Raw genomic sequence first — 24,724 nt, forward strand, 5'->3', positions numbered from 1 at the left:
AGATGATACTAAGTGAAATGAACTCCACGTTATGGAAACAAGTATTATATCATTGTTGTAATTATTTTCAACATGCCATGTGAAACCATACCTTTTTTCCCTCTTATATTCCCTTCCTGTGGTTCTACACCCTGCTATCACTGTATCTCAACTGAATACCCTGGATACTGTATATATGTGTATTAGAACTAGGGAAAAGAAAGGGAATACCAAAATAAAGAGACAAAGATAAAAAGACAAACGACTCTAAAAGCAATACTTACAAAAACATTTGGTATAAACCAACTGTACAACTCATGGGGCGGGGAAGGGGAGAGGGGAGGCAGGGGGAAAATGAGGGAGGATGTAAGAAGTTGAATAAGAAATGTACTCACTGCCTTACATATGAAACTGTAACCACTCTGTACTTCACTTTGACAGTAAAGAAAAAAAAACTTAAGAAAAGAATGCTCGTACCTCTTGCTTCCATCAGGAAGAATGACATTGCCACATTTATAAGGAAATGGAAAGATTTGGAAAAAAAATCATATTAAGTGAAGTGAGCCCAGACTCCCCCAAAACATCAATTCCATGGTTTCTGTCACTGGTAATAATTAGTATATGTCTAGAATAGTCCTAGCAGAGGATCACAGTAGCTCAATAGCCATGCACATATAATCATATAAGATGAAGCTAAGCGAAATGAACTCCAAGATACGGAAACAAGAGATTTTTCATTGTTGTCATTATTTTTAATGTACTATGTAAAATTAGTTCTTTTTATTCTTTCATTTTTCTTTTCTACGGATTATCCCCTGTTGTCACTGTATTTGATTTTGGTACCCTGGGTACTGTAGATATGTTTATCTGAATTAGGGAGGAAAGGGGAACATCAAAATGGTGTGACAAAGGGTAAAGGGCAAACAAATGCAACAGCAATACTCACAAGACAATATGTTGGGAATTAACTGTACAATGGAGGGTGATGGAGAGAACTGGGGGGAAAGAGAAGGTAGGAGAAAAATGAAGGAGAGGGTAACAAGCTTATGACAAGAAATGTACTGATTACCTTAGGTATGTACTGCTAACCCCTCTGTATATCATGTGACAATAAAATTAAATTTTAAAAATCCTCCTCTTATCTTTTCTAGCCCAGCCCATCCAATTGTCTGCTCTCCCTACTGCCAAGATGTCCCAGATCAATGTAGGAATTTTACAAATGTTCATTGGGTCAGTTCTCACCTGTATTAAATTTTATGCTAAATAATTAAAGTTTCATTTATGTCAGAAGTCCCTCCCATTCCACAATGCATTTTTCACAGTGTATACAAAGATTTGGTAACATATCTTTTAAAATAAATAAAGTAACATTTAAATTTCTTCGGAAGACCTTCTGCCCATCTTATTTGCCTTAAAACCACCTTCTCAGGCATAGGACTAACTCAGTGTATGTTCATTTCTGAGGAAACTTGGTCATTGTTCCTATCAATATACCCAGTCTCAACAAAAAAAGGTATCATGAAGAAGAAGTTACTCAAGCATAACAAAGAACTATATGTCTACTTAAAATGCATACCATTAAAATTATGCAGAACATATTTTTTCACAACAAATCATTTAAAAACTTAAAGTAATTAAGTTACCTTCACTGGAATTAGTTTTACTCGCAACTAGCATGCATCCATTCATTTTTCTTCAGGAATTTTATTCTACACTATGGCAGGATACATTTGGAGACAGTATATACCTTACCTTTATTATTTTTTAAAAAAAGTTTGCGCTTTTCCTGAAGTTTGAAATCAGGGCCTGAGTGCATTTTGTTCAAGTCTAGTGTTCTATCACTTGAGCCACAGCTCTCTCTGGCTTTTTGATGTTTAATTGGATAAGAGTCTCATAGACTTTCCTTTCAAGGCTGGATTTAGCCATGGTCATCAGCCTTCTTGAGTAGCTAGGATTACTGCCATGATACACTGGTGTAGAGCTTTTCTTTTTTAAAAATGAAAATATGTGAACTTAGCAGTCCTCAATTTCTAGCTCCTTGATAATTCATTTGATGTAAAAATAGCAATATAAATATATATTTTATTTGGAATGATCTAACTTCTTGATTTTAATTATATATATCTACTGTTATATGTTTTATTGAATATCATTTATCTGTTCTTACATTGAGCCACACTGAAGCTCATTACTTGAAAGAGCATTGCTTCCTTTCACCCATATAAATTTAAAGCCTAATTATCTTGCAGAAAATTGTCTAAAGAACTTACCAGAACATGCAAAATCTACAAAGAGGTCTTGCTAAAAATACATGGTGGTTTCTGTTGGCTTTTATGGTTTCGTAGGATTAAACGCATTTTGTATTTTCTTTACTTTATCTACATATTTTACAGAATTATGAAAATTTTGTTAATGATACCCTAATGTGATTACATTTACCTAGAATGGAATGCAAGTAAAATTATCTAAAACTGAATTATAAACTTCAGGTTATTATATAGTTCTTGCTATGAGATTACCAAAGCTTCAATCAGGGCCTAGTTTGAGAAAGTATCATGAATTCAGAAATGTGGGAAATACAGAATAACTGTTGAATATGTCATATAGATTTCACATAATAGTGTGTGTGTGTGTGTGTGTGTGTGTGTGTGTGCATGTGCGTGCACACTGTATCTGGGTCTGGAACTCTGGCCCTGAGCTGTCTCTGAGCTTTTATGCTCAAAGCTAGTGCTCTACCACTTGAGCCACAGCTCCACGTCTGGATATTTGGTGGTTACATGACGATAAGAATCTCATGGACTTTCCTGGTGGTATGACTACAAACTGCAATTCTAAGCTATCAGTCTCATGAGTAGTGAGGATGACAGGCAGGAGCCACCACAGCCTAGCTTACATCCATTTAAATTATTATTAGTATTAGAGAAAAATTTGTGAAAGAAGATAAAAATGTCATGAATTTATCCATTACTTTTCTTTAAAGCAAAAATATTGTTTCTATTTCCTGGAGCTTATTTCAATAAATATTATTTTATATATTCAGAGGCACATAGGCATTGCACCTTTGTGTTCCTTCCTAAAAATGTCCTCCTTTGGTCTCTGTGTGTGAATGCCTAGAGTCTGATATAACTTATCATGTCTTGATGTAGTTCAGATCTAGTTTCTGCAAATGAGGGAAAGCATCATCCATTTGTTGCTGAGTGTGGCTTACCTCACTTAACACAATTTGTTCTATCCATTTGGTCTATTCATCTCCTTGCAAATGATATAATATTATTATGCTTTCTAATAACTCTATAAAATTTCATTGTGTATAGGTACCACATTTTTTTTTGAATCCTTCACCTATCGTAGTGTATCTTGGCTGTTTCTATAACTTGGCTATTGTGAATAGCTCAGCAATGAACATGGATGTGCAAGTGTCTTTATGGTATCTTGGCTTGTAATGTGAGTAGATGACCTCCAGTACATTTTAATCCTGGAAAAAATCATTTAATCTGAGAAGCGGTCTTTAGAGAACAAAACAAATGCTTTGAGTACCAATTTTCTTGGAATTTTATCTCACAAGCACTACAGTTAGAAGACTTATTATGTCACCCAAACTTTCTAACTTAAAGTTTTTGGTGTGAAATGCAAGCAACTTTTTTCTCTTACAAGTAGCCTTCAAGAATGTGCCATGGAATCAAACACATTAGAATGGCGAGTATTGAGGAATTGAATTCCTGATCTAGAAGCAAATAAAGTTTGAGGTCACATGTCCTCAGAGAGACAAACAGTATAAATGAGGGAGACTGTGAGACTCTAAGTTTCATTTAGTCTTCTTCACTCTGTACATCCATTTGTTATCCATAAATGTCTTAGCCCTTTTTCCCATTAACACACTCTCTCTCATCCACTATTCACTTTGAATCCCTCCATTATTTCATCAATTCTCTTAACCTTTTTATTTCAAAAATATTTTTTGAACAGGTACAATTAAATTCTAAGAGTATGAAACTACAATGAAATTCTGGAAGCCAATTCATTTAAAATAGATACAAATGTACAAAATCCAAATATACTCACAACAATCTCTGAAAACATGCCATGAAGAATTCAGATTCTAGTAATAACTTTTCACCCTAATTATTTAAGAACATAATAACAAAAATAAAATGAATAAAGCAAAATGTTACTTTTACCATTCTTTGAAAAAAAATTGGAGGAATTAGGACACATAAGGATGGTTCATTATGCTAAAGTCTTTTAAATTAAAAATTGTTATGGATTTTATTTATGAGTACTAAGGAATTGAACCCAGGGCCTCATGCATGCTAGGCAAGCATTCTATCACTAAGCCACATTCCCAGCCCCATTTGGCTAAAGTTTAGAGCTTAAAAATGTAATATACATACAGAATGGCAAAAAATGAACAATTTCCACTAATATAATGAAAATATACTATGTATATGTTTATGGAAATGCCATAATGAAACATTCTAAAATCTGTTCCAAAGGTGGAATATAACAAAGGGAGTTAAGGTAATAGGTGGGTAAATTTAATGAAAGTACATTGTATGTAAATATAACACTGAAGTACAATTCACATTAACATAAAATATAATAAAACAGCAGATACCATTTTTCACTATAGAATTATGCACTGAATGAACAATATAAACAGAAAAAGATGAAAAACATATCCAGTAATTTATTTAAAAAAAACAGTAAAACTGCTATGAAAAGTCATATGGCTTTGAAAAATTAAGAGATTCAACTAAAATATGCATAGGAATTAAAAACTAAGGTCACGCTTGATATCAGAAATACTATTTTAGTAGACACAAAGGGAGGCCTCTAAAGGTCCATTTGTGCATCACCACTGGTGACACTGTGAGTGCCCCATTGTTGGTCTGTGCACAGCCAGCCTCTCTGTGCACCATAAGAAGGGGGGCCCCCAGCCTTCCACAGCACCATGGCATAGCACCCACCCAAGCTTAAACTTACACCCATGACCACAACACTGTTGGCCTCCAACAGTATTGGGGTGAGGGGGAGTCTGCAACTAGATAAGACACAAAAGCTGTGTGGGCACCTCCCTATAAGAAGCCACCATCTACATCCTTGAAAGTTGTATCTAGACTTGACAGCCTCAAAAGCCAACCAGGGCATCCATATATTGGACATCCCATCCATAATGTCTGGGGTCTGTGCCTAGCCAACTCTCAAAAGCCTGTCCATGCCTTATCTCATGGGATATCCTCACCTACAACACCAGTAGGGTCTATGCCCAGTAGCCCCAGAAGCCTGCCTGAACTTCCTAGCTCAGGGCTGCTGACAGTCCACAGTACTATGGTTGGCACCTAACCAGGCACAAAAAGCATCTGTGCTTCCTCATGTATGACACTCTCACACACATTGTGGTTGGAGACAGCACTTAGGTGGGCCCAGAAGCCTGCCCACGCCTGTCTGGAGGACACCAACTGCACAGTGTCCACAAGAAAACTAGAAAACCATATCCATCACCACTGAACTTAATACCTAATTGTAATGACCTCCACAAACCTTGAATCTAGTTGTGTAAATAACAGTGAAAGGAACTCAAGGAAGGACTCTAGTGAGTCCAAAAAAGAGAGGGAGAACAAAAGGACCAAGTTGCAAAAACAAGTAGAAGAATTCAAGGCAGGAATGACCAAGAAAATGAAGGGTATTCAAGAAAGCATGGAGAAGATAGAATTATATACTTTATTGAAAGCCAAAATTAATGTCTTGAGAACTGACATCAACAAAGAGCTAGGAAATACAAAAGAGTCTATCTCTCTATTGCAAAGTATAGTTGAAAGCATAGACAATAGAATAAGTGAACTAGAAAACAGGGTTTCAGGAGTTGAGGATAAAGCGAGGAATTCGAACAAAAAATCCAAGATGTGGAAGAAAACACGCAGATAAAAATCTAGGCATAATATGCATAGATGAAGGAAAAGAATTTAAAGGCAATGAAAATGTATTTAATAAAACGATAATAGAAAACCAATCTCAAGAGAAAGAATTTCATCCAACTGACAGATGCATACAGAACACACTCCTAGCTAACAGGATTTGAGAAGAAATACCTTTTGACACATCATAGGGAAAATTTTGGACTTAAAAAACAAAGAATTAATTTTAAATGCAGATCAAAGAGGGAACTTTATTACAATGGAAAGAGAGCCTGGAGGGGTTCAGCTCTGAACAACAATTGCCAACCTATACTGGTGTACCCAGTGAAGCTAACATTCATAATTGGTGAAATGAAAACATTTCACCACAAACAAAAACCAAAGGAATTCATGAACACCAAATCACCACTACAAAGGAAGCATAATCTAAAGAAAATAAAAATCAAGGAAATACAACATTATATAAAATTCACTGGAAGATTAGTTTAGCAAATACAAGAAGAAAAAAGCAAAATCAAGGAAACAACAAAATGGCTAGGAATATGAAATTTTTCTCCATAGTGACACTTCACATCAATGGGCTCAACTTAATCCAAAAAAGATGCAGAACAGCAGATTGAATTAAACAACAAAATTCAACCATTTCAACAAACCAATCAAACATAAACAAATTCCAAGTGAAGGGCTGGAAAAAGATCTTTGATGCAAATACATCCTGAATGCCTGGAGTAGTCATTACTACTATCTGATAAAATACACTTCTCATTAAGATCAGTATGAAGAGACAAGGAAAGTCATTACATATTAAAAAAGAGAATGGCCCATAAAGAGAAAATCTCAATGGTTAATACTTATGCACCACACAATGAAGCATCTAAACACATTAAGCAAACTCTCTCAGACTTAGAACATGATAGACCTAACACAATAATAGTGGGAAACTAACACTTCACTCTCACCAAAGGACAGGTCATAAAAACAAAAGATAAGCAAAGAAGCCTCTGAATTAAATGACACCATAACCCAAATGGACTTAATAGATGTGTATAGAGTATTTCAGCCAGCAACCACAGAGTTCACATTCTTCTCAGTAGCCCACGGAACATTCTCCAAAATTGATCATCTACTGGGTTACACAGCAAGCCTGAGCAAATACAAAAGGAGTATATTCTTTTTTTTTTTGTATTTCAACAAATATTTATTGTACTGTGAAGGATCGTAAAAGGATATTTATTTCTTTATTCAGGCAATATTGATGTCATCAGTGTGAAGGGAAGAACCAAGTTGATGGTCTGAGGTCACAAGTTAAAATCTGGTTCGGAGGAAGAACGGTTATCTGTCTGTTAGGACTTGCATTTATTTATTTATGTGACTGCATTTTAACAGTTGTGGTGGGGGTATTCCCATCGATAGGAGGAGGAGCAAGGAAGAGGAAAGCTCACTTTCCCGTCTCCCATTTTCCAAGAGAAGCACATCTCATGCTTTGTCTCATAAAGGAGGGATTCAAGTGGATAATGTGGACCCCCAAACCTGAGATAGCACAGATTAAGAACAGAGCTCAGAGGGGCCAAGGGGACTGTGACGTCAGAGTGCTTTTTCTCCCTGCTTTTCCTTAGGGTTTCTAAGGATGTGCAAGATCTACACAAATGTAATTGTTGAAGGACACACAATGTGCACTCTAAACTTAAAAAAAAATGATTGACTGGAATTCTGAGTCCATCGGGCCACGAGGCACTCAGCCTTCTCAGAGGAACTGCAATGTTTGTAATTACACGTACCACACACAGGGCACCACCGGGAGCAGAGTCGAGATGGCCCCCAAACTATCACAGCTAGATGTTTACTTACTGATTTAGTGTTCCTTGCAGAGTATATAACACACCCAGACATGGGTCTTTACCCCATGCTGTTCCCCATGCCCCTCTTCCTTCTTGGCAGATTTCCAGAGTCAGAAAATTAAATTGTCGGCTGGCGCCCATTGAGGATTCTGGGCTTTGCGTGGCAGAGCTTGGAAACACGCTCATGTCTGACAAGCCTCACTGATCAAGATGCCATTCACGTTACAAACAAAAGATCATTCGTCTGGAAGAAGGCATAAATGTGGGTGTCGCTGGCCTCACCCCAGGGATATGGTGCCGACATCCCAAATGTGGGTCTCTGGCCTTGAAGACTTTCCTCTTCTTCTTAGCTGTGCTCCTGCTTCTGGCCCCAGGAAAACGGGGGTCTTCACGGCTAAGGTGATGGGGGGGGGTGGCGCTCGCTTTGCAGGTACTGGGCGCCATCAGGGCTGGGACACAGAGGCTCCTCTGCTCTGGTCATGGCGTGGGGAGCACTTGCTGCAGAAGGCAGTGCCCTCCAGTGAATCTCCCATCCACCCTGGTGTCACCCACTGCAACCCAGGAAAGCTTGTCACCAGCGTGCGTGGATGTAAGGATGCCGGCGGAGAAGCCCTTAGGCGCAGTATATAATATGAAGGGAATAGGGAGCGAAAGGGGAGGAGAGACAGAGGGAGAGAGGGAGGGAAGGATAGAGAGAGAGAGGCGGGGGAGGTCTGGAGGATTCATGTCCCCCACGGACTCTGGAGAAATGGCACGATATACCTTGTTACCTTTCAATCCTATCCAGAAAGCTGAATACTATAGTAAGAACCCCACATAATGAAATGCATTTGTTGTCCAGAGCCAGTGCCTTGAAAGAAATATCTTCCCTACTTCATATTTAATGATTCTCAGAGGAAAAAAATGTGCAGGGGAGGCTTATCTTATAAATATTTTGTAGACACAGGACTTGAGGAGGGCTCGGCATCTTCTCGAAGTCCTACAGGTCAGCATAGAGGAGCCCAGGCATAAGTAGACCGGACCAGGGCCCGTGCTGCCTCGGTGCAGGGAGAAGAAGCACAGTGGGAATCAGGATTCCACCTCCTGGCACACTCAAGGCCCCCGTCTGTGTCCTTCTCGACGGCAAGGTGCAGTCCAGATCCATGCCAGGTCCCAGGGAGCTGAAGGAAGGGCTTCCCAGATCCCAGGGTAACCAGATCTGCCCCACGTGCTAGTGCTGTTTCAACCCATGTGCACTGCACAAATGTTCAGACAAGCTGCTTGCTTCATGTTCCAGAGTAGACAAGTGGTGTGGATGTGGAGGTGAATGTGGAGGCCAGCAATGGTATTGGTGAAAAGTCCCACATAGCGTCTAGCAGCAGTTAGGTTCCTGGAAAAAGGGCCGTCAGGACTGAGGATACAACCAGAAAAAGGAGAAAAACAGAGGGGAATTCCGCCTATCCTGACTCTTAAGCCTTATCTGAGTCACGGCACCATATATGTTAGGTTTTTAAAGTAGGTAGCCAGTAAAGGAGAATGCCACGCGGTATTCAGGCAGGAGAGAAAGTTTATTACCAAACTGCTGGCCTATGGTGGAGATGATCCATGGCCAGAGAGAAGAAGAGAAGGGAGAGAGGGGAGAGAAGGGAGAGAGCGCAAGAAGGAGTATATTCTTAGGGGAATAAAGATGCGATGCTTATGTGCCTCTGGTTATATAAAATATTTATTTAAATGAACTCCATGAAAAGAAAATGAGATTTTTTTCTTTGTGGTTGTTTTTGTTTTCTTTTCTTGTGTGTTTGTTTATCTGTCTTGGGAGGTAAGGGAGAGGACATAGAAATGGAGGTACAAAGGATGAACAGTGCAGCTGTGGTATTTAATAAATACTATGTTGAAAATATACAACGTGGGGTGGGGATGGGAGGGAAAAACTGAGAGAGCCAGGGAAATGACAATTTTGTTCAAAGAGAAAGGTACTCTACCTGGCTTATGTGACTGTAACCCCTCTATATATTGCCAATATAATAACAAAATATTTTCAAAAAAAGAAATGATATTTTCTTTAGCAAACTTACACTGTTAGACAAGGGGGAGATAAACAATATTTTAAATCCCAAAGCATATCCAATATTAAGTATGCTAAGAATTCTTTCTTAATATGTAGGTGATGTTTGAATGATTTATGTAAAACATGACGCATAAGATGTGTCTTTATTTATGACTTCCTTAAATGAAGATAACAAGACAAGAGTAAATGGAGCTAGGAATGTGGCTTAGCATGCATGAAGCCCTGGGTTTGATTCCTGAGTACCACATAAACAGCAAAAGCAGAAGTGTTCATTTGGCTCAAGTGGTAGAGTGCTGGCCTTGATCAAAAAGAAGCCAGGGCCAGTGCTCAGGCCCTGAGTTCAAGCCCCAGGACTGGCAAAAAAAAAAAAAGAGTAAGTGGAAAGAAATCCAAATCAGAGGGGTCAATGACTTGAACCATATTCCCAGTCCTCCAAACATGAATAATGAAACTCACTATTGAGCTTCTACTACTTCTTCCCACAATCACATATAATTCAGGATATTGACTTCTCCAAACCAACAGCATTTATGTGATATATTAGCAGCCAGTTCTAGAATTGTAGATAACAAGAAAGAGATGTCTCACAAAATCTCCTCAGCAATATTGCAAAAGGGAAATGTGACAATAAAAACACACAGCCAGTTACAGAAACACACTGGCATGCTTGTAATAAAAGCATGGTACTGCCTAAAAAGGAAGAAATTTCCTAGGAGATTTGGATCAACAGTGACCAACAGTCAGGAATTTAATTAACTAAAAGAATTGGATAGAATACAAGGTAAATAAAGTACCACATAGTCTAATTTATGCAGAAATTATGGATTGTTTTGTAAGTTCAATGGGTGACAAATAAACCCATCCTAAATTAAGGGGAGGAAGAAAGAAAATAGGCACAGTTGTTTCTGCCTGTAATATGAGCTATTTGGGAGGCAGAGATGGTAAAGATCACACTTCTAGGCAACAACTAAGTGAGAACCCCTATTATCCAGAATGTTAGGCATGGCAATACTTTTCTGATAGCCCAGGGAGGTGGAAAATCTTTAGATATTATGTAATACACAACATGCATACACATGTTTAAACACACAAAGATTTTTTCTTTCTAACATGTGTTTTATCTCTGACCACATGCAGAGAATTCCTATCTGGCCTCAATAAAATGATGTAGCACTTAGGGGCAAAGATACAGAACAGTAGCCCTGCACTGGAGGCCAAGATGCAGAAGACCTCCATGGACTCCATGACCTTCCCCTTGGTGCTGTGGTAGACAGGGAGGAAGGTGAGCCAGACATTGCAGAACACCAGCATGTGGAAGGTCAGGAACTGGCCTCATTGAAGGAGTCAGGCAGGTTTCTGGCCAGGAAAGCCACAGTGAAGCTCCCCAGAGCCAGGGAGCCCAGGAAGCCCAGGACACAGTAGGAGAAAGTGAGAGAGCTCTTGTTGCACACGATGATCAGGACACCATGTTCAGAGTGTGCATCTGTGTCAATAAAATGAGGAGAGGTTCCCGTCCAGACTCCACAGAGGGTGACTTGGATCAGGCAGCACATGGGAATGATGGAGTTAGGGGTCCCTGATACCAGCAATTGTCTCACCCTTCTCCCTGGAACAGTAGCCTTAAAGGCCAGCACCACAGTCATCGTTTTTGCCAAGACACTGGAGATCGCCACAGTGGACACAAGTCCAAATGTGGTCTGCCTGAGGATGCAAGTGACCATGCTAGGATGGCCAATGAAGAGTAAAGAGCAGAGAAAGCAGCAGATGAAGGAGATGAGCAGGATGTAGCTGAGGCCTCGGTTATTGGCCTTCACTATGGGAGTGTCTTGGTGCTTCACAAAGAGTGTGAGGACAGCAGCTGTGAGGACAGTGAGAGTCAGGGCTGTGCCTACCAGGGCCTTCCCCAAGGAGTCTTCATAAGCCAGGTAAGTCACAGATTTTTGGATGCAGTGGTCATGCTGAATATTGGCATACTGATGATCCGGGCACCTCACAGAGTGTCCCATATCTGGTGAGAAAGGCAAATTGTCACAGCCTTTGTTTGAACATATTAATGCTTAACACTTATGCCTTTGTAAGGGAATATATTTTCTTTTGCAAAATTTATTAAATATAAAATTCAATGTAATAGTCTCCACAAAAAACAAAGCTGAATCATGTACTATATTTTAATTTGGAAAGTTATCCCTTGTAAAGAAATGAGAAGTTGACTTCAAGTTTATTTTAGTTTTGGCCTCTCCTGGGTGTTGCTCAGGGCCTGGGCACAGTCCTTAAACTTTTCCTCAAGGGTAGCATTCTACCACTTGAGCTACAGCACCACTTCTGGCTTTTTCTGTGATTAACTTGAGATAAGAGTCTCATGGACTTTCTTGCCCAGGCTGCCTTCCTACTGTGATTCTCAAACCTCAGCCTCCTGAGTAGCTAGGATTACAGGTGTGAGCATCAGCACCTGGCTTTCAATTCTTTATATAAACATATGAGATACATTGTATGTGCATTATAACATGTTGTTTCATATAGGCTAATAAATAATTATATAAGTGAAAAAAGAAAGGCAAATTGTCATTAGTCTCCACTTGTTATTTCTCCCTTATCAACACCATTAATGCCCAAAGCTCCAAAGACTAATTGATCTAATTCTCCTCCTGACTTCCTCTTGACAACAAGTAGAAATATGTTACATGAAAATTAATTTCTAAATAATAAAATCAATTTTCTGTGTAGGTCACTGAAGCATACTATGTTCTCTTCTCATTATGTATATGGTATGTTAATGAAAGAAATTTTTTGGTCTCATTCAACACTTAAATGAACGATGTACCCCCTATATTTCCTCCTATTAGTGGTATCATTCAATGGATAGTCAGTTGTTGAGAATTCCCCATGAGCTATATAATTTTCTATGGCCTACAGAAATAGGGTGAATAATACTTTAATGTCAGGTAAGTAAGAATTTCTATATACAAACAGTAGATTTCACCACAAAGTATAGTCACATTTGGATTATAATAGAATCAGAAAGTGTTAACATTCTACTATGGAGATTTTCCTTTCATGAATGACTTTATCCTATCAATTGTTTTAATGATATAATTATAAGTGCTTCTCTATAATTACTGGTACATTGTTTATACATATGTACATGATTTTCTCTAAATATTTCAAGCACTTAAGACATACTAAATATAACCTTTATAATATTACATTTTAATAATTTGTGAGTAAAACTTTTGGTAAACTATTACTCATTCCCAATAAATTCATTTTTATGAATTAATTTATTTGTAATTTGTACCTATTCTTATTTGAAAGTAATAGCAGTTACATATCTTTTGCTTCAATAAATGTTTCATGTTGTTAATTTTTCTAACAATAATGCACTTGCCAGAACCTCTAAAATCCTGTCTACTTTCAGGATTGAAGCTAAAATCATGTGACCTTTGGTTTAGTTATTTTTAGATACATTTTATAAGGTAAAACTATTTCCTCCTGCTATTTGTCTTTGCCATTGTTTATTGGTAAACCATTGGAAGATCTCAATTTTAATATAACTTCTGTAGTTATTGAAATTATTTTTCTTGTCTCAGAAACCAGTATACTGTTTTGTGGTGCACATACCAAATTTTCTGACAATACAGCACCCTAAAGTATATAAAAATTTAGAATAGGTTATGCAAATGTTGTTTCCAATGTGTACTCTGTAGAGCCTCTGACCTTTCATGAGCTTTGTAACAGCTGTTTCTGTGAGCAGCAACACTCCATTGTCAACGTAATGCAGTAGGTTATGCAAAGGGAGGCAGTGGACTCCGAGGATTGTGTGCAGAGTGTGTAAACCTGAGTGGATGAACAAACAATTAGCCAGCATCTCCCACCTTTCATGGGGACAGATTCAATCATGTTACTAAAGTTCTTAGTTCAACTCAGTGCTGGGGCCTGACGTCTACTAAATTCCCTGAAGACAAGGCCCAAATTTTCCTTCTCTTTGTATTATCACAACTAAATATCATACTGGGTATAAAGTTCCAAGTATGTACTTTTGCCTTTGTATCCTTTCTTAGGCAAAATGAAGGCAGGGCCTACTCTATGAAAACAATATTTTACAATATGTTTGTAATTCTACAGAAAGATGGAAAAGAAAATGGAAAATCTTCAGACTCCATATGCCCCAGCTCAATGGCTGTTGAGACAGGAACTAGTTGCCTAGAAAGGTTGGACCCCTTATCCATGTACACAATAAACTACACGCACTCAAATCATTATTGAAAATTACAGGGGAACTGGCCAGGGCTCCCCAAAAGGTAATGACAAGCTGCAGCATAGTAAGGAGAAATCTGGCCAGCAGAACCAAGCTCAGTGCACATCTCTCAGCGACACCAGACACACAATGACTAGCACATGTCTCATTTTGGAATTTATCATGTATATGGACTTTATCACATTCAGGAACTGTGTGAAGAAGAAAGAACATTGTCAAGACACCAAAGGACAAAGGAGCCAAGACTCACCAGGAGGCAGAGGTAAAAAAAAACAAAACAAAAAAACAAAAAACAAAAACAACAACTGCTAGTAGCTTCCAAAATCCTGGTCATGATGTGAAAGACAGCAAACTCAGTAGCACCACCATGCTTATTGCTGGGTAAAATCAACAAATCAGTATGTCAGCCATGGAGCACATCTCTGAAAGCCTATGAGCCCCAGCAGCAAGGATTCATGATATTCATAAAATTCTGTACCCCATGAGAAAACTCATGCAAGCAACAGTGACTATCAGCCTGAACCTGATTGAACCAGGACAGTAGGCTCATGAATTGTACGTTGTACCAGGCAGAATGTCTATAATTCTAGCACTCATTAGCCAGAGGCAAGGAGGTTCACAACTTCAAGACCAGGCTGGGCTACATAGTAAGACTCTATCAGTCAATCAATCAGTGAATAGAATCATAAACTGTATCAGCTGAAGTTCTCTTTCTTGTAGTACCAGACTCATGTGGGTAAAAACCTATGGTACACAGTGCTAGAGCTGGTGATAAGTGCTTTGAAACAGCAAATTTCAAAAGGACTTTGCGCGATCAGGGAGCTATCAGAGTCTTCAGTTCTTTATCCACCACAGTGAAGGGGAGGGGAAGAAACGGGCATGCCAGTGAGAACCCGAGGATGAAGCTTGTATCTACTCCAGGTGCTTTCTAGGATGTGGCAAATGAGATCTAGCTAGAGGATGAAGATAATCCATTAACCATACTCATCTTTTTCACGTGGCCCCTCCAGCAGTCCCTCCACACCTCTGACCTGTACATTTGGGGCAGCTGGCATCTGAACACACAACACACAATCTCACTTTCAGAGGTCAATTCAGAGGCACTGGAATCCAAGTCATAAAGACTGAAAATGGTGAGCCAGAGTGTAACAGACCTCCCTCTCTCTGTGTGGGGAATGTCCCACTCGGCTTCCCTAACCCAGCTCACTGGCCCCACTGTTCACATTTACAGATCCTCTCTCAGCAAGGAAGGGCAAGTGCCACTGGGTTTGCTCTAGGCCTGTGACACTGCAAAGGCCAGAAGCTGGTATCAGAAGAAAGGAGACACAGAGTAGCACAGAGGTGATGAGCATGAGCTGAGGGTATGAGCAGTACCAAGTCCAGGCTATGTAGCTGTGTTACCCAGGCAATTCACCTCTCCCTCTAGATCTCACTGTCCTCTTCTGAAAAATAATGGGGAAGTGCTCAATGGGGCTGTTGTAAGAGTTAGATAGCCTGCTTCCTAGAAGGCTTGTGCTCATTCAGCCAGAACTATATCAACCAAGGTAGATAGCCTCTTTGCCCTAAGCGTTATCCCAGAACCTATATAATTTTGCAAGAAGCTTGTCAGCAGAAGGGCAGTCTCTGAAGCACCATCCATCATGAATTGGCACATTGCACGTGGGTGCTTAGGCAAAGGATCTCAGAGATGCACTTTGCTCACCGATACAGTCTCTATTTGTCTCTGGTTGCAATCAAGAGAATATGTAAACAATATAATCGAGTTCTGTGGCAACTTCCTTGGATGTAATTTAGAAAGATTGACAGCCACTCTTGTTAGAGGAGCATTAGGACATTGCTGGTTTTTGCCAGGCCAGAGACATTTGCCTTCAAACAGTAACAAGTTAGACACTGAGTTTCTGGGTCTACTCGTGTCGTTTCTGGGCCTATTGGCTCAAAGGAATAACATAAACTAGTGTTAAAAGTCTAATGCACTTAAGAAGTGATGCTTGAATGAGAGCCCTTCTTAATACTCTGGAAAGCAAAATATGAAGTCTATAGAAAGAAGATCAAAGATTTTTCATTTTGGAAAGAGGCCAAAAAAAACCAAAAAGCAGTACACCGTTGGCTCACATCTATAATGCTAGCTATTAAGGAGGCAGAGACCTGGGGATTGTGGTTCAAAACTAGACCAGCAGACAAGTCCATCAGACTCTTATCTCCAATTGCAGACATCACCAAAGAGAGAAAAAAGTGAAGCTATGGCTCAAGTGGTAGAGCAGTAGTTCAAGAAAGCAAGTGGATCAGCAGAGGCAAATCATCCATGTGTTCCTAGTGAGTTGCTTGCTACAGTTCTCCTGCCAAGAAGAAATGTTTCAGTGCCCTGATTATGAAGCTCAGGACATGAGGATACCCAACTTTTCCTAATATAGTAGAAATTATGAAACTCAAATCTTCCAATAGAGTTTCAAATATTTTAAAAACAGACATGAAGAGATTACGTTAGAGGCCAAAATTTTTAAGCTTGAAAAAATTAAATCAGAGTCTTAGCTAATAAACTTAACTCATCTTCCAGAGGCTGCTGAATAGATATAAGCTTACACACTGGCTCATTTGCATAGTAGTCTTATCCCAAACATGGGAGCATTTTTTCTCTTTCTGTTAAAATTTTAATTTGTCAAGCATATTATTTCCAGGTCCAAAACAAGATCAGACCTCATCTCTGTATGCTTTTTGAAAGGACAAGACAGCTTTAAAACTCAACTTCATTACATTGTTTCTAAAAAAATCTGCATATGGACTGGATTCTCATTTGTATCATACAATTTTTTTCTTTCTTCTTCTTCTTTTTTTTTAGTGGTTCTGCTGAGATTTGAATATAGGACTTTACACTTTCTAAATAAATGCCCTGCCATTTGATCTACCTCCTATTTTTCGGATAAGATCTTGTGTTTTTTCCTAGGCAAGCATTAGATTTTGCTGGGCATTAGATTTTGATCCTCACACCTATACCTCCTATCTGGGTTTTCACTTGTACCATCACACCCAGCTTGTTTGTTGAGATGGTCTCACTGATTTTTTTCTGGAATGGTCTCCAAGAAGTTGGAATTACAGGCATGAGCTACCATGCCCAGCTCTGTATCACACAACTTCAATACTTGGCTACCAGCACATCAGCCAACTCCAGTGTGGTAATATTTATACAAGAAGCTGGAATCAGGCCTAATTGGACTATTGGCACTAGTTAAGAATTGTGGTTCAAGTTCTCTCATGTATGCATAGGCTTCCAGGTAAAGTAATCATTGTCTACTGTTTCATAAGGTGATTTGGCAACCATCCTCAATTTATTGCTCGATGCTCCCATGAGTTTGAGGAAGAGCAAACAACCAAGTTCCCTTTGTTAATTATTCTCATTTCCCCTCCCTCAGTCTACAGCGCTGAATCTACTGGTTGAGAGCTGGGAGATCTCCACAAACTTAGTTTGAGAAACACATAAAAGGGCTCTCTGACCCATATTCTGAGGATTATACCCAGGGCATAGAGTCAGGTAGGGGCAAGGAGAAGAAGGAAAAGCAACCAGTTAAGAAACATAGTCCAGAGCCATCTGTTCAGTTTTCTTCCTTCCTACTCCCTGTAGGTGGCTCAAAAGATGGTCTTTTAGCTCGGACACCATCTGAAAACAGGATTTATGTTAGGTAAGTCACAATCTACCTATCACACCCATGACAGATCAAAATGACCATTTATTTGAGGTTCTTTACCTTTTGCTCTGGTATACAAACCCATTCTAAAGTTTTATAAGTGTTTCTTCATGTATTATTTTCCTGTGTCATTTTTATTTACCACACTGGATTTAATGGTTATATAGTAGGTTATAAAAGTTCTAGCATTGATTTATTACCTTCTTGTATGATATATATTTTACTATTGTTAATACCACCACAGGAATAAATTCTAGAAAATTTATTTGCCACATCCACAGTTCTTTGCTCAGATTCAGTTCTTAGAAATGGAATTTGCTGGATCGAGGACTTAAAACTTCTAAGATACAACCATAGTGCCTCCTAGGTTCATTATACTGTTTCTAGTGCCTTTTGGGTGTGTGTGTGGGGGGGGTAGCCAGTCCCATATATACCCAACTTTGCTACTATACACTTTTCATTTCTGCTATTTTGTCTTTTTTTTTCCCACAGAACACATTTATTTCAGTTTTTAAAAATATCAGGAATATGAAAACAATTTGAATGTTTGGCTGTACCAAAAGCAAAAGACAAATAAAAATAACATTTGAACATGGTGTTTAAACTTACATGGAAAATATGTTTAAAAATACCAAGTTTAACTCTTTCTTTATAGAGCAGTATAAATTCTCTAATCCACAACACTGGAGTTTTTTTTAACTAACATTTTTTTAAAAAAAAATTAAAGCAAATGTGATTGCTAACAAACAAAAAGTGGAAAGTAAAAAAGCAATCAGTTCTCACTTTGGAATCTTATTAGTTATAAACTAACATGCTAAAGTGTGAGTGAAAATAAGTCTTAAATGTGAAAGCAAATCTTTCGATGAATAAATTTAGATTCCAAGAGCACATAGAATGGCAGAGAAAAACTTGTTTCATATTCAAGTCTTATAAAATACAAATAAATACAAAAGTCAATTAATAGCCAACTATAAACTTAAAATGTATAGTGCTTGAGAGGCAGAGATGGGAGGCTCCTAGTTGAGAACAGCCCAGACCAAAATAAAAAGTTAATATTTTTATCTTTAAGAACTAGCCAGGAATGTATGGTTCACACCTGTAAACACAGCTATACAGGAGACAAGAAGGAAGATAGTGATCTGTGTCTAGCCCAGTCAAAAAGCGGGAAGCTCTATCTGAAAAAAATAAGTCAAAAGGGTCTGGAGGCATGATCAAGAGGAAGAGCATCTTTGTAGCAAGCCTATGGACCCAAGTTCAATCCCCAGTACTGCCAAAACTTAATAAAATTAAAACCTACGAAGTATCAGCTTCACAAAGTAAAAGGCATAGGTTCCAGGGTTTTATGTTCTATAGGCATATGGCTGATATATCGCCAGTGAAAACAAGTCCAATGAAAAAGCAAAATCCTATCTTTTCTGTTCCCTCAAGCAATACTAACATTCTCACCTTTTCTAGAAGACTTCAATTTCATTAATGATTAGCAGGTGAGGACATCTAAGGAAATTCCAGTCCCATTTACATTAGCAAGTTCCTGCCTGTTTTCAGTCCCCCCTCCCCCCCACCCAAATCCAGGCAGTCTGGCTTACCAGGCACAGCTACTAGCTATGAGTAGAAATACATTTTTGTATTCACTACTCATTAAATAAACATAGCTACTTATGCAGGAAACCTTAACATTTAGACCACTTCTTTTTTTTTTTTTTTAAATGAGAATAAACCAAGCTCCCAAACCAGTTTTACAGTTCCTATGTGAGAACCTCTACATGTTCTCAGTCTACTATTTTGCAGTGCCACTGGTCTCATCTTGCTTTTTCCAACCACTTCACCTGGGAGGGACCCATGAAGACACCTTCAAATTCAAGGGACTTCTCCAAGGAGCTCTTGTGGTATTAGTGTGAACACTAAAGGGAAAGCTATCTTATTTCAGAGAAATCTAGAACTATCAGACTAGAATGGAGTCTTTCTCTTCTTTCAAAAGAGAGAAATACTATTTCATTTGGTTTTGCCTTTCTTCCAGGTAGGCTTTTATAAGATTTAACAGACTCTGCACCTTAACTCTCAAGTCTGTGCAGAAATATTCTAAGGCTTTCTTTAGAAGCTCTGAAAATGATGTTTGCACTCCACTTTCTTCTATAATAGAAGATTACTACTTGGGGTGGGGGGTTGTTGCTTAGCCTGCCTGGACCTTTCAATCCTCTGGCCAATATGTCCCAAGTGCTGGGTTAAAATCAAGGGTTACCATGCCCCACCTGATTCTAGAATTTTGCAGAAACTTGTTCATTTATACACCTAATGGAAATGTCTGCTCAATAGACTAGTTTCTGTACCATTCTTCATTGTCAAACTCTCAACTAGACCTGCCTGCTAAGTTCTTCAAAGTACCCTAGCAAATCACTTTCTACTCAAATATCCTGTTGGGGAAATTCCTCTGATAAGCCACTGGATTTCTGGATGTACATTTCTGTGCTCATGTTCCAGGTTTTAGTTTGGACTCTACTGTTTTTGTTTTGCTTTTGGTGCCCATCTCTGAGCTTTTAACTCAGGACTAGAGATCTACCATTTGAGCCACAGCTCTACTTGTGACTCTGAGACACTGACAGTACTGAGGATTGAACCCAGGGCCTTGTTCATGGCAAGGGCTCTACCTCTTGATCTGCAATCCCAAGTACTAGTGCATTTTTTATTTGGGGAGGGGGGTGGCACTGGGCATTCATCTCACAGGGACCTGCTAGGCAAGCACTCTCCTAATTGTTTATTTCTGTTTTTAGATGGAGCCTTGTTAGGTTTTCCTGGGCTGGTTTGAGCCAATGATCCTTCTATCTCCTCCCAAGGAATATGCCACCAATGCCAGGCAGAAAATTCTTTGCATTTTCTTTCCAAGTGTTTGTTTTTCAGCATTTCTGTGTGGGGGCGGGGAGAGCAGTGTGCTATTTTTTTTTTTTTAAGGCAAAACTATCATGGAACTGACTACCTACTGATAGAGCACTGGTAATACAGATGATACAGAGGATGGCATGCCAGGTTCAAATATGAACACACACGTTACATATCGGCTTTGCTGATGATGGTGCACACTTGTAATGAAGTGGTGCAGCATTCAGGAGACTGAGCCAGGAGGATCAGGAGATGTAGGCAAACATGGGCTACATAATAAGACCCTGTCACCAAAAAAGAATTCCTTCTCACATACACATCTGTCTTTGTTTTGACAGACTCCTAGTAACAGAAAAAGCTTGTCTTCTTTTCTTCATTATTCATAAATCTTAAAAGTGCTACAGCATGACAAATACATTGTGAACTCAAACCCAGGTAGCAAGGCTGGATTGACTACAGAAAGTCTCTAGTATCATGTGAAATATCCCTAGAATCAACTTATTAAGCTGATAATAAAGTTGTACATTTACCTATCATTTTAATGTTGGCATTTAATTTTGACCAAATATGAAACTTTTTCTTTCCTATCTGCTACTTAAAATTGTGCTTCTTTCTTAGGAAAAGGGGTAAAAAAAATGCAGCAGTGAAAGTGAACTATACAATCATGGGTGGAGATGGGAGGGAGGGAATAGGACAGAATGAGGAACAGATGACATTGTACGAAAGGAAATGTACTTATTACATGTAAATGTAACCCCTCTGTACCTCTATAATAATAAAGTAACTTTTAAAAACTGCCTCTTAAACTTTTCCACTAATTGACTTCTTCAACAAAAGCTTGTATTTTGATATTCCAGATGTCATTTAAGGGAGTCATGATCCTGACAAATAACTGATTCAGTTACAATTGCTGAAACATCTGCTAGATCTCTAAACTGCATGCCACAGATCATGCATAATGGGTTGAATAGCATGGATTATGAGTCCTATAAAACCCCTGAGACATACCTTTCACTGTAAAGAGATTTTTTTCTATCCCTTGTTGTATTAATATATGGAATTAATTCAGAACACTGTGATTGTTGACAGGTATACATTAACATAGTCCTCTTCTCTATCACATTTCAAAAACTGTAGCAATGGACCATTTGTTATTACAAGCATTAATAAATTATAAAAATGGATAGGATAACTAAGCAAGACCACAAACAGTACAAAACCATCACAAAACAATTTACTTCTAACTTACACAATCCCTGTTTTTGTAGTGTTTGTAATAGAAGTGGCAGAGGATAGCTGAGTTGTAGCATATTAAAAAAACACCAAACTGACTTATAATGAAACTTTCCTTCTGGTTTTCTGTTTCTCAGTAACTGTTCACTCCCCTAAGTCAATTGGCAGTACAAAAGGGGAGGTAATCAGCAGAGAGAGCCATGTCATCCTTCTACCACACTTTCCAGTGTGATAGATAGCATATGGGCCAAACAGGGCTGTGAAAGCTCTGAGGAAACTACAAATAACAGGGCTCAGTACTGTAAGATCAGCACTATGTACACAGCACACAAAATTCAGACTATTTTAAGGCAGAATTTTACACAAAACCCCAGGACCATCTCAGAGAATCCCAGTTGAGAAACTCATCTCCAATACAAATGAACTCTATAAGAGGTTATTTTCATTTGATTTGGATTCGTCTGTGATTTGACTTGTAGGCTCAGATTTAGCTGCTTCTTCCTTCGTCGGTACCTCTGTCTGAGACCTTGGTTTTGGCTGATCTTGCTCCTTGCAATTCTTTGATACCTCTTGTTACTTCCCATTTCCTTCTGCTGCATCAATCTGATTTAATTTGTTGTCAGGTTCCAATTTTACTTCTTTCCCATTTCCCAGCTTTGGGTAAAGCTGTGATGGGTCTTTAGCATTCTTCACCACCTCCTGGAGATTGTATTTTCTGAATAGCATGTAATCTTCCACAACACTCAAGCAACAGACAGCTTTGATAATTTCTACTACCACCGTGTACTGTGGATTGGTGAGATCTACTTTATTTTCTGAATTGAGGCTGGCCACTATTCCTGCCAATTCTTTGATAACTTCTTCTCTATTCATGTGGCCATTGTTTCTAGACTTGCATACAATCCGAAATGTCCCTTTGTTTGGAGCTTTAAACCAGGGTTCCAAAAATGTTTCTGCATATTTTTTTCATATCTTCTAAGAAAGCTTTACATGTGCCTGAAACTGGTAACATTCGTAGAATAACTCGAGTCTTCTTTTTCTTGGTTTTATACATATCCTGGAGAATATGATGCACCAGTTTCTCAGGATCTATGCCAAGTGTCCTGATGAAGACTACATTATTTGCTCCACTCTCCACTGACTGGAATCTTCTTAACTTCATCTCTGTAGAAGCCTTAATATCTCCAACTTCTTTTTTTAAGGCAGACTCCACCTCCTCATCATCATCTTCCTCACATCCAGAGGGCTGCCGATCCTTTTCTACAAACTTCTCAGGCCCATACAGGTCGTCACCGTATTCGTTGAGCAGACTATAGCTTCCTCCACGCACTTGTGCTCGTTCATGTTGCAGGTGATAAGAATACCTTGCAACCCCGGCTCCAGCTGCCACTAACCGCCAGCATTGCAACGCCAAGCCCGCTTGGCTGGCACGGTACTGGGCTTTGCTTTTGCGCTTCCTGCCCGCGGCCTAAAGAGACGGCTGCGGCACTGAAGCGACCATGATACTTTCCACGGGGTCTGTCGGCCTTGGGTCGCCTCCCCTGGCGTGAGGATCAAGGCTCAGCTACGCTTTTCATCCCTCCCTTTCTCACCCTCTCTACTGGTCACCCGGCCGGCAGGTAGGGCCAGGATGGAGCAGGGGAGTCAGCACTGACCTCACGAGCGCGCAGCCTAAGGAGAACGCTTACCCACCTTACCGGTAAAGAATGCCAGACATACGCGAGTCTAGGAGAAGCTTCAAGAGCTATCTGATTTATTAAAGCGGTGTAAAGGGAAGTGATAGGAAGGGAAAGCGATCGGCCAGGATGCTGATAGGCTGGGACCTTATCACATGACCCCCTCTTGAGCTAACATCACTAGAAACCAGGGAGAGGCTGGGGAGCGCCTGGACTGGCGAGAGAGAGTTGGGGGCTGGGTGCAAAGCCGGTTCTTCTGGTTCCGGACCCAGAGAACCGTAGCCTGCTTCCGCATTCCCCCAGGGCTGGGGGGAAGGGCGTCAAGTCCCCCGTTAAGTCCAAAGGCTGGATCCCAACAGGGGTCCTCCTTCATTTCTGCTATTTTGATAAGTCATCCAACAAAACCAAAGCAAACCCACTTGTGCTTCTTGTCATAGGATCACTAATGCTGAGCATTTGCTATGCCCTCCCCACTCTAGATACTTTGGCCACTTACTTCTGAAAATTGATTCTCTACTTCCCTTCTGGTATACCATTTTGCTAATGATTTATAAACTTAATTTGCCAAAGGCAATCATTTATCATGTTTTTTGCACATGGTTTTCCAAATTTCTTACTTACCTTCATGATTTTTGTCTATTGTTTAGGATTTTAGTCACTCAAATCTCTTTTTCTTATCTATGTTCCATAATGTTTTAATAGCTTTCTTTATTTCAGTATTGTGTGTCCCCTTATTTAATTCACATTCTTTTATATGGTTTAATTTCTTGCACTAAATTCCTTTCAATAGCTGATATTTTTGCTTGTTTGTAGCATAAAATGGTGGAATATTTGGGGTAGGAAGAAACTAATTTACTTGGTTGTTTGTTTTTTCCAAATACTTAACCATTAACTAACTCCTTATTTAAATTTTTCACATTGATTTTAGGTATTTTATTGATAACACACTACAGATTCAAACTGAAACTAGTATCTCTGACTGTATTTTTTTTTGTGTACACATCATTTGTGTGATTACATATTTACTAGTGTGGTTAACTAATCTCCCCCACTAGACTATACTTCCCAAGAGAAAAAAAAAATTGCCATCTACCAGTGGCTCATGCCCGTGAACCTAGCTAGTCAGGAGGCTGAAATCTGAGGATCACGGTTCAAAGCCAGCCCAGGAAGAAAATTCAGTGAGACTCTTACCTCCAATTAAGTAGGAAAATGCCATGGGAGGTGTGG

The 24,724-nt window shown here is 39.2% G+C and overlaps 1 pseudogene; it reads right to left on the reverse strand.

Moving 5' to 3' along the window:
* Positions 1-21,719: 21,719 nt before the first annotated feature.
* Positions 21,720-24,124, reverse strand: LOC125344830 (annotated as a pseudogene).
* Between the last annotated feature and the right edge of the window lie 600 nt (positions 24,125-24,724).

The sequence above is a fragment of the Perognathus longimembris genome, chromosome 2 (assembly GCF_023159225.1).
Source record: "Perognathus longimembris pacificus isolate PPM17 chromosome 2, ASM2315922v1, whole genome shotgun sequence".
NCBI classification, from domain to species: domain Eukaryota; kingdom Metazoa; phylum Chordata; class Mammalia; order Rodentia; family Heteromyidae; genus Perognathus; species Perognathus longimembris.